Source organism: Budorcas taxicolor, chromosome Y (genome assembly GCF_023091745.1).
Source record: "Budorcas taxicolor isolate Tak-1 chromosome Y, Takin1.1, whole genome shotgun sequence".
Classification (NCBI taxonomy): Eukaryota; Metazoa; Chordata; class Mammalia; order Artiodactyla; family Bovidae; genus Budorcas; species Budorcas taxicolor.
This window is the reverse complement of record NC_068936.1, coordinates 4,432,893-4,443,373: the sequence shown is the minus strand read 5'-3', so window position 1 is coordinate 4,443,373 and position 10,481 is coordinate 4,432,893. Positions and strand designations below refer to the sequence as shown.

General features: G+C 44.1%; 1 pseudogene; it reads left to right on the top strand.

The window, feature by feature from the left end:
• The first annotated feature begins 6,627 nt into the window (after window positions 1–6,627).
• Window positions 6,628–10,481, top strand: part of LOC128070927 (ubiquitin-like modifier-activating enzyme 1) — a 125,066-nt pseudogene continuing 121,212 nt past the window's right edge.

Genomic DNA, 10,481 nt, shown 5'->3' with positions numbered 1-10,481 from the left:
CTGAGCACTGAAGAATTGATGTTTTCGAACTGTGATGTTGGAGAAGACTCTTGAGAGTCCCTTGGACTGCAAGGAGATCCAACCAGTCCATTCTTAAGGAGATCAGCCCTGGGATTTCTTTGGAAGGAATGATGCTAAAGCTGAAACTCCAATCCTTTGGCCACCTCATGTGAAGAGTCGACTCAGTGGAAAAGACTCTGATGCTGGGAGGGATTGGGGTCAGGAGGAGAAGGAGACGAGAGAGGATGACGTGGCTGGATAGCATCACAGACTCGATGGACGTAAGTCTGAGTGAACTCCAAGAGTTGGTGATTGACAGGGAGGCCTGGCGTGCTGTGATTCATGGGATTGCAAAGAGTCAAACACGACTGAGCAACTGAACTGAACTAAACTGAACTGAATGTTGGTGAGTATCAAAACCCAAGGCTAGGGACTTCCCTGGTGGTCCAGTGGTTGAGAATCTGCCCCCCATGCAGGGAATGTGGGTTTGATCCACGGTTGGGGGTAGTAAGATCCCACATGACAGAGGACAGTAGAACCAACGAAGGATCCTACACGCCACAACTAAGACATGAGGCAGCCAAATAAGTAAATAAAAATAAATATAAAAAAAAAAGCCTCTATGCTATTTACATTCTTCTGGATATATTTGAAAGCATGATATTAACAGTTTTCTTTACTTATGGACACAGCATGAGACTTCCTGCAGAATCTTAGTTTACTGACCAGGGACTGAAACCAAGTCACCTGAGTGAAAGCACTGAATACTACCCAATGGTCTACCAGAAATTCATAGTTTTATTAACTTAGAGGATTTATTTTGATTTTATGCCAAAGACTACTTCCTTTGCAGTGTTTACACTTAAGACAAAAACATTTTGGATGCCAATTTTAAAATACTTACAAAAACTTAGGGCAAAGGAAGGTAAATTTTGACCACTTTTTTATGCTTGAAGGCTTCCCTGATGCTCAGACAGTAAAAAATCTGCTTGCAGTATAGGAGACCAGGGTTTGATTCCTGGGTCAGGAAGACCTGCTGGAGAAGGAAATGGCTATCCACTCCAGTATTCTTGCCTGGAGAATTCCGTGGACAGAGGAGCCTGAGGAGCTACTATCCCTGGGTTTGCAAAGAGTTGAACACAACTGGACTACTAATATATTCACTTCCATATGCTTCTAAAAATTGCTCAAATCTCAGAATCCCTTGAGGTATTGTTAAACATAGAGATTCCAGGGCTGCATAACACACTTAAGAAACTCAAATTGCCAGGGTCGGGGGCCTGGGAATCTGAAAATTCAATGTTTGTTTCACTTGATTCTGAATTGAAGTTAATCCAAGGGTGTAAAATCCTCTAATACATTGAAATAGATGATCTCTGGTGGCTCAGAGGTAAAGAATCCACCTGTTAATGCAGGAGACATAGGTTCATTCTCTGGGTCAGAAAGATCCCCTGGAGGAAGAAATGGCAACCCACTCCAGTATTCTTGCCTGGAAAACCCCATGGACAGAGGAGCCTGGCAGGCTACAGTCTATTGGGTCACAGAAGAGTCAGACACAACCTAGCAACTAAACCACAACAGTGAAAGTGAAAGTGGCTCAGTTTTTTCTGACCCTTCGTGACCCCATGGACTATACAATCCATGGAATCCTCCAGGCTAGAATACTGGAGTGAATAGCTTTTCCTTCTCCAGGGGATCTTCCCAACTCAGGGATCAAACCCAGGTCTCCAAGAGTGCAGGCAGGTTCTTTACCAGGTGAGCCAAAAGGGGAGCCCATACAACAATAAAAACTTGTTTAAAATATCAAATAATCCACTCCTTCAGGAGACCCTGAGGGTTGAGGGTCAGAAATTCAATTTTTCTTCATGTGGCACACTGAACACCTGCCTTGTAAGGAGCAGGTTATTGGTAATTCAATAAACCAATCAGAGATTGTTGCTTGAGCTGGGAGCTTCATTCTCCCCACCACCCTTCAGAGATTCTAGGACTCCCACACCCTCTCTTGGGGCTTCTAGATGTCCTTTGTATTGAAGGAAGGTAGGGTGTAAGCAAAGCGCAGAGATATGGATCCAAACGTCTCAGCTTGGACCACACGTTCAAATCTCCTGGGCAGTGTTTCTTAACCCTCAGTGAATCTAAGGACTGCCTATGTGTCTTTTGCAAAAACATATTCTTGTCCAACAGTTTTGGGTGGGGCTGAGAGTCTGAGTTTCTCAAGGACTCCAGGTGTTGCCCAGGCTGCTTAAGGTGTCCTATTAAACAGTGAGTATAGAGAGCTTTTGAAAAGTAGTGATGTTCTGGTTGATTCTGTCCATCTTATTCCATACCCACAGAATCAGTATCTCCAGGAATGGAACCAGGGAGTCAATGTTATTAATTGTCTCAGATATTTCTAAGGGGCAGGTATGGTGCATATGTGTACCCAGGCAAATCACCCTACATCAGCACTGTTTTGGTCTTCATCGTGTCCAGCAAATCCATATGTTGAGAGGACTTTCACAATGGTCCAGTGGCTAAGATTCTGCACTCTCCATGCAGGGCATTGGGCTTCAGTCCCTGGTAAGGGAACTAGATTCCACATGCTTCCAGGAAAACTGAAGTCCCCATATGACACACTAAGACCTGGTGCAGTCAAGTAAAATAATTTCTTTAAAAAAATTTTCTGTAGAAATCCTAACCCCCTACACATTGGAATGTAACCATATTTGGAGATATATCTTTAACGAGGCAATTAAATTAAAATGAGGTCACTAGGGTGGGCTCTAATCCAATCTCATGGTTCTCCATATAAAAAGAGAGAGGGGAATTCCCTGGCATCACAGTGGTTAGGGCTCAGCTTTCACTGTCAACACCCAAGTGCAATCCCACTTCTGGAAACTAAGACCCAGAAGAGAAACAACATGGCCAGGAAAAAATTAAAAAAAAAAAAAAGAGGAAATGAGGACACACAAGACATCAAGGATAGATATTTGGACATAAAGGGACAGGAGGACATGAGAAGGCAGCTGTCTGCACATTAAGGAAAGATAACTCTGGAGACACCACACTGTCAACACATTGATCCTAGATTTCTAGCATCCAGAATTGGGAGAAAACAATTTCCTGTTGTTTCATTCTGTGGTATTTCTGGTGGCCACCTTACTACTTTAACATGTCCTTTAGATCAGGATTCCTTAGAGAGGGCTCACCTCAAGGACAGGTAGCGGGTATGCAGATGATGACTCAACTCCAGGTGACTCCCAGCCATCAACAAATGCACATCCACCAAGACTGTCCAGGATGCAGCCTGCTCCTGTGGATCACTTCTTTCAGATCACTGCTGCTAAAGGTCCCCAACCAACTCTCTTTCTGGCCCCAACTTTTGTTACTTCTCTCCTAGACTGTGAGGGACAGAACCTTGAGAACAGAGCGAGCCCTGTGCTCAAAGCATCCTGGATGTGAAGGGGAGTATGTCTTTTAATTTAAAAAAAAAAAAAAAAAGGAAAAAACAAACAAGCAAACAAACCCACATCTGTCCAGCAGAACACACTGAAGCTTATCACCAGATGTACAGAAAAGCCTTTGAATGTTAGGTTAGGAAGAATCAGAGGACATAAGTTCAACCTCTTCTGCAGGGAAGGTTTCCAGGAAGGAGGACAGCATGCTTTCTGTAGATGGGTTGAGAGCAGACGAATTTATTGGAAGGCATTTGGGTCTATAGCCAGGAAAAGAATATGAGTGGGGAGGGAGTATGTCATCCTTCACTTCTCTCTACCTCCAGAAGTTTCTATGATATGGGCCAGGATCACAGGGCTCCCAGACGTCAGGAAGAGGAATGTTTGGTGACTTCATCAAAGCCTGACCTATAGAAGGCTGCCTGTCAGCAGCCAATGTCAGACTCCTGAGCCGTCTGCCAGGCTGAAGAAATGACCTACTGGGAACACTCTGGTAGTCCTGGAGTGGTTAGGACTCTGCACTTTCACCTCTGAGGGTGTGGATCCTGCCCTTAGTTGGGGAACTAAGATTCTGCAAGCTGTGTTGGCTGGCCAACAAAATTAAAAAAAAAAAAACAACAACACACAACAACAGAAAGACAGACATGACCTGTTAACACCTTTCCTTCCATGGAAAACCCCAAGAACAACTCCAGTCCAGGTCTATTACTGTGGTCAAGGAGGAAGCTTCCTGGGGTTGTGGCCATGGAGTAACATGTGGTCAGCCTGAGTGTCCACCAACAGGGCTGGTCATCTCACACCAACTGAAAACCTGTTACCTAGGAGGAGATCAGGCCCTCAAGACGCAGGCTAGTGCCTGCTGGCCTACAGATCAGGGCTGTATGAGAAGTAGACTCTACAAGGTGGGCAGATGGCACACCTTTCAAGTGGGCACTAATCCTGGTGTCCAGCCTCTACCCACTTCCTCCGTCTCTAGGGAAGAGTTGGAACTTCCATTGTTCTCAGAAACTTTTTCCCCTTCTATTCTTCCTGGGACAGCTTTATCTAAAGACATTGTTGTTCATTTTCCAAGTTGTATCTGCAACCCCATGGACTGCAGCATGCAAGACCTTGCTTTCCCTCACTATCTCCTGGAGTTTTCCCAAGTTTATGTCCATTGCATTGGTGATGCCGTCCAGCCATTTCAGCCTCTGTTGCCCTCTTCTCCTTCTGCCCTCAATATTTCCCAGCATCAGAGACTTTTCCAGTGAGTCAGCTGTTCACATCAGATGACCAATATAGTGGACCTTCAGCTTTAGCATCAGTCCTTCCAACAAGTATTCAGGGTTGATTTCCCTTAAGACTGACTGCTTTCATTTTGTTGCTGTCCAAGGGATTTTCAGGAGTCTTCATCAGCACCATAACTTGAAGACAACAATTCTATGATGCTCTCCCATCTTTGTGGTCCAACTCTCACAACCATACTTGACCACTAGGAAGACCTTGAATATACAGACCATTGTTGGCAGAGTAACATCTCTGCTTTTCAACACACTGTCTAGATTTGTCATAGCTTTCCAACGAAAAAGCAATCATATTTTGATTTCACAGTTGCAATCACCATTGCAGTGACTGTACCACTCAAGAAGTGGAAATCTGTCAGTACTTCCACCTTTCCCCTTCTATTTGCCATGCAGTAATGGGGCCAGATGTCACGATCTTAGTTTTTTTCTCAACACTTGTTTCAAAGCTGGCTCTTTCACTCTCCACCTTCGTCCTCACCTAATGAGTGCAGAGCATCTGGCTTCTTGCTGCTTCTGCTCTCAGTTCTAATTCTCTGAGTAAGCAATAATAAAATGATGGTTTCACAGCTTAAATGCAAGGGTGGGACAGAGAGGGATTGAAACTTACGGGACCATGACACATTGAAAAATCAATGACGACTTGCACCACCTGCATTCAGTTGACTTCATTTCAGTCACTCAGTCATGTCTGACTCTTTGCGACCCCATGAATTGCGGCACATCAGGTCTTCCTGTCCATCATCCACTCCCAGAGTTCACTCAGACTCACATCCATCGAGTCCGTGATGCCATCCAGCCATCTCATCCTCTGTCATCACCTTCTACTCCTGCCCCCAATCCATCCCAGCAACAGAGTATTTTCCAATCAGTCAACTCTTCGCATGAAGTGGCGAAAGTACTGGAGTTTCAGCTTTAGCATCATTCCTTCCAAAGTACACCCTGGACTGATCTCCTTTAGAATGGACTGGTTGGATTCCCTTCTAGTCCAAGGGACTCTCAACAGTGTTCTCCAACACCACAGTTCAAAAGTATCAATTCTTTGGCACTCAGCTTTCTTCACAGTCCAACTCTCCTATCCGTACAAGACTACTGGAAAAAAACATAGCCTTGACTAAATACAGTTACATTATACAGGAAATTTCTAGAACCTAACTTGCAAATATTAAACCCTATACCCATCAAACAGTAACACCCCAGTCCCCTTCCTCTTGCCTCTGGCAGGCAATAATGTATATTCCATCTCTATGATTTTGAGTTTTAGGTACCTTATGCAATATTTGTCTTTCTATCTCTGGCTAAGCCTGTAGTTCTGAGTCCATTTATGGCTTTAAACTGCAAGTATTTCAAATGTTCCTTTTTAGGAGGCTTAATATTTCAGTGAATGGATAGACGACATTTTTGCATCCATTCTTCCATGAGTGAGCAAGGTGGGTTGTCCATCTTTATTACAAATAGTATCACTGTCTAAACATTTCTCAGTGTCTCAGTCTTTACCCTCAGTGTCTCTAGATATACTCCATTTCAGTCCCACACAGCAGTCTACTTCTTCTTTCTTTGGGGTGTTTCTACCATACCTTTCTTGCTTCATTTGACTCTTTCCCATGATCTCTCTCCATTTTAAACCCTTTATCTGTGTGAATTTCTCTGCCTTACTATGAACTCCTGCTTTCACCTCAGACCCTGGCCTGGAATCTAATGTGTATCTCAGGACTGACATGTACTACCTCCTCTCAGCTGATGATAACCACCTACAGGAGCTCATGGCCATTGTGCCCAACCTATAGAGCCTTTCTGGGTTCAAGATGTAACCCATCAACTTTAAGAAGATGCTTGGGGGGGGGGTACCCTCAGGAGGATAGGAGGATGGGCTGAACCATCTTTAGCTTTCCTGGGGTTTACGTGCCTACCATATGGCCCAGTTATTTCGTGGTCTGGGACATCTTTGGCTGGACTGGCAGGTAATGGAGAATAGATGTCAGTCCATACTATCTAGAAAACCCTTTGGTTCCTAATCTGCTTCCTCTTTTTGTTCTGTCTCCACTCAACAATAGTATGATGCCACCAATTTTCACATGGATTTCATTGTGGCTGCATCCAACCTCCAGGCAGAGCACTATAACATTCCCCCTGCAAACCAGAATAAGGTAACAAAAATTTGGATCTAACCTTGAACCTTTTCCAAATTTGAATCTGCCAAATAGGACCTTTTTAGTGGGTTGTCAGCCTATCTTAACAACCACCTCTGCTTGTTACATTCTGTGTCATAGAGCAAGCTGATTGCAGGGAAGGTCATCCCAGCCATTGCTACAACCACAGCAGCTATAGTTGACCTTGTATGTCTGGAGCTATACAAAGAGGTACAGGGACACCAACAGCTTGAGTCTTATGAGAATAGCTTCATCAACTTGGCCCTGCCCTTTTTCTGCTTCTCTGGGCCCCTTGCCCCACCCCTTCACCAGGTAAAGTCTTGTTTTTGTGGAAACCTTTGATATCACACATCAGTGAGTTATAATATCTAGAAAACCTTTCTAGTATATGAGTCGGCGGTTTATGTATCTTACCCTTGGGTCTGGTTTTCATCATTCTGGAAGTTTAATTTTGTGCACCCTGTGTTCATTGTTTGAACCTGTGCAGTGTAGAAATGAAACTGTCATATTTGTGATTTAAAGAAGAGAGTTTAACCTGGGCTTGTGCCTTGATTTACTCTACTGTGCTTTATCCTACAGTTTTATAATGAAGAGTGGGTACTTTGGGATCGCTTTGAGGTCCAGCGGCTGCAGCCTAATGGTAAAGAGATGACCCTCAAGCAGTTTCTTGACCACTTTAAGGTAAGGCCCTTTCTTGACTTACTACACATAGGGTAGTCCTTGCCCAGGTCCCTGGTATTGTCCATCCTAGTGACACTGTTGCTACTCCTTTCTACTGTCTTCAGACAGAGCACAAATTGGAGACCGCCATGCTATCCCAAGGTATATCCATGCTCTACTCCTTTTTCATGCCACCCAGCAACCAGAAGGAATGGATGGACCAACCATGAGTTGGGCTCACTGGGCAGGGAGAAAGAGCTCATGTCTTGGCTAGGAAGCATCAGCTATCTATGCAACTCATGTTTACTTATTTGCCCCTCCTGTCCTCTTTTCCTACTTACCTGATCCTGTTATTCCTCATACTAGGATGACAGAAATTGAGAGTCAAATATCGAAGCAAAAGCTGGGACACCATGTGCAAGCACTGGTGCCTGAGCTGTCTTGCAGTCATGAGGATAGTGAAGATGTGGAGGTTCCCTATGTACGATACAGCATTCATTAATTCCTTTATGTTCCTCTTCCATGTTTTCAGTCAGTTCAACTTGCTGGCAAAAGCTGAGCCTTATGTCGTTTTGAAAACTTTGTGTTTCTGCTTTCTGTGTTTAGCATTTGAAGAGGCATTAATCCAAGTGTGTCAAATGCTTCCTTCAGCAAAGGCCCTGACCCAGTTGTCTTTGGAAGAAGCAGGTTTGCATATTAACCCAAAAGGCTCCACACTGCACCAGCATGAAGTTTCTCTCAAATCCAGGGTTATCAGATAAGATTAAATCCAGTTGCTCTGCCAGATGCTTGTCTTGTACCATTTTCCTCCTGTCCTCTGCTTACAGAGAAATAGAAACATTTGTAAGTTGGATATAGAGTGTATCTAGTCTTACCATGTGCATTAAATATAATTCAAGTTCTACTACCTTCCCTTTCCACAACTATCTTGCAATGACAGGTTGCAAGTTGGTATACTCTAGGCCTGGATGATGGTTCTGAATTCCGAATCTTGCCAGTGTGAACATTGTTTGTTTCATCTGTTGAATGATCAGTTGAACAGTTATTTGGAAGAATAAAAAGACTTTATTAATATCTATAAGTGTTTCAAGTAGTACTACTTTTTTTTTTTTTTCCATTGAGAATATTTAGCTTCTCTGTGTCCTACAGCTAGGTCCTCTTCTAGCTTACTTGCACTCAGATGGTTTATAACCATGATTTTTTGCTGTGTGGGAGCCTCATCTTACGCTCTGCATACCTGAGGTTTCATGGCCTTAAAATGTATACTTACAATGAACTTATTGACTATAGAAGAAAAGTCCTTTTTGTTGGACCCTGTTTCCCTCATGTCTGGGTCTTCCTCTTTTTCCCTTGAATATTAGCAGACTGGGGAGTCTTAAAGGGTTTTATCTCATAGATGAACAGTGAGAGTAACAACAGTGGCTACACAAACGTTGATGAGCACACCAGGCACACTGTCCAGATAGCTGAAGAATCTAGTGTTTTCAACTGCCATCATATCTCTTCCTTAGCCTCTGGTACCAACTTGGGCGCTTAAAGGTAGCTACTCATACCCTCTGTATGTCACCCAGATAAGAAAGACCCTTATTCTTACACACCACTTGGAAATATCCCTTATTCTCCACTCAAACCAGGGTACTGGGAACAGCTCAGCCAGTCCATGAACCAGGCAGGCCTGTCAAATCTAGAATACTGTCTGGGCCAGCTGCAAGCCAGACACCGTGTATTTCCTTGACTCTTTGTGACCATACTATTAATCTGCTGGGTGACCTCAGTTCTTCCATATGTTCTTTTTGTTCGCAGCAAAGCCTTGGACATAAGGAGCAGATTTTCTTTACCTCTGGTATCTTCCTGAATGGCATTGCTAGTTGTCAAGTTTAAATGGAGAAGTTTCTCCAGGATAGGTGCTTTTACATCACTGTTGTTCTACATCTCTGAAGACACTAACATTTATCCACTGTTTCCATCATCCTAGTGTTGAAGGTTGCCTAGAAACTGTACTCTTCTCTTGTCTCCAATCTCATAGGTCCATATCCTCTAGCAAATCATTGTGAGTCTGTCTCCACAAATAATTCTGTTGCTCAGCACTGTAGCCCTTAAACCACTTGTGGCTGTTTAGCACTTGATCTGTGGCTACTGCTACTGATTTACTTAATGCTTCATTTGTTGAAAATTGAAATGTAAACATGTAGCAAGGGGCTATGCACTGAACAGAAAAACGTCCCTGTTTTTTGGCCTTCATGAAGATCATCTCGTGAATCATTAGAGAGTCATATACAATGCCAAGGATGAGACTCCAGAGAAAGCAAAGAATTCACATCACTACTATCAGGCTGAGCAATGGGGCATCTTCAGAAGGATCACTATTACTAAGTCCATGAAATGAATACCAGCAGACTCTGAACTGATCCCAAGGGGCACTGCCTCCATACCATGCCTCTCAAGAACCAAGGTCTCTGCATGCAAACTGTGCACATTCTTGCTTCCTCACTGTTAGCTCCCTAAGAAGTGCACTCCAGAAGAGAGCCAAAAACACACACAACACTGAGGCTTTCATCACCTTTTTGCACTGCCAGGTAGGTGGGAAGTGCCTGGAGGCATGCCATGCTCACAGTCTCTCCTAGGATGCCTGGGATTTTGTACAGACAGCCCACCTTAGCATATCTTGCATTTTGTGTCACATCATGGCAGTGTGTGCCACCCTCAGGGACAGAGCATGCTGGCTGATGGGCTGATCCTGGGCAGCACTGGCCCAGGACCTTCCCGGGTCTCCTAATCACGTGTGGAGCAAGTCTCCAGTGCAGCAAGCTCTCTGTGCCACTTCCTCCTTTGGGTCTCTTCCTTTCTCTTCAAACCTTAGCCTCCTCACCATCCCAGGTGTGCTGTATCCATGTCCACTATTTCAACTGGCTGGCCTACGTGCCAACAGACTGTGGGGTACACAGGCAGTGGTTTCA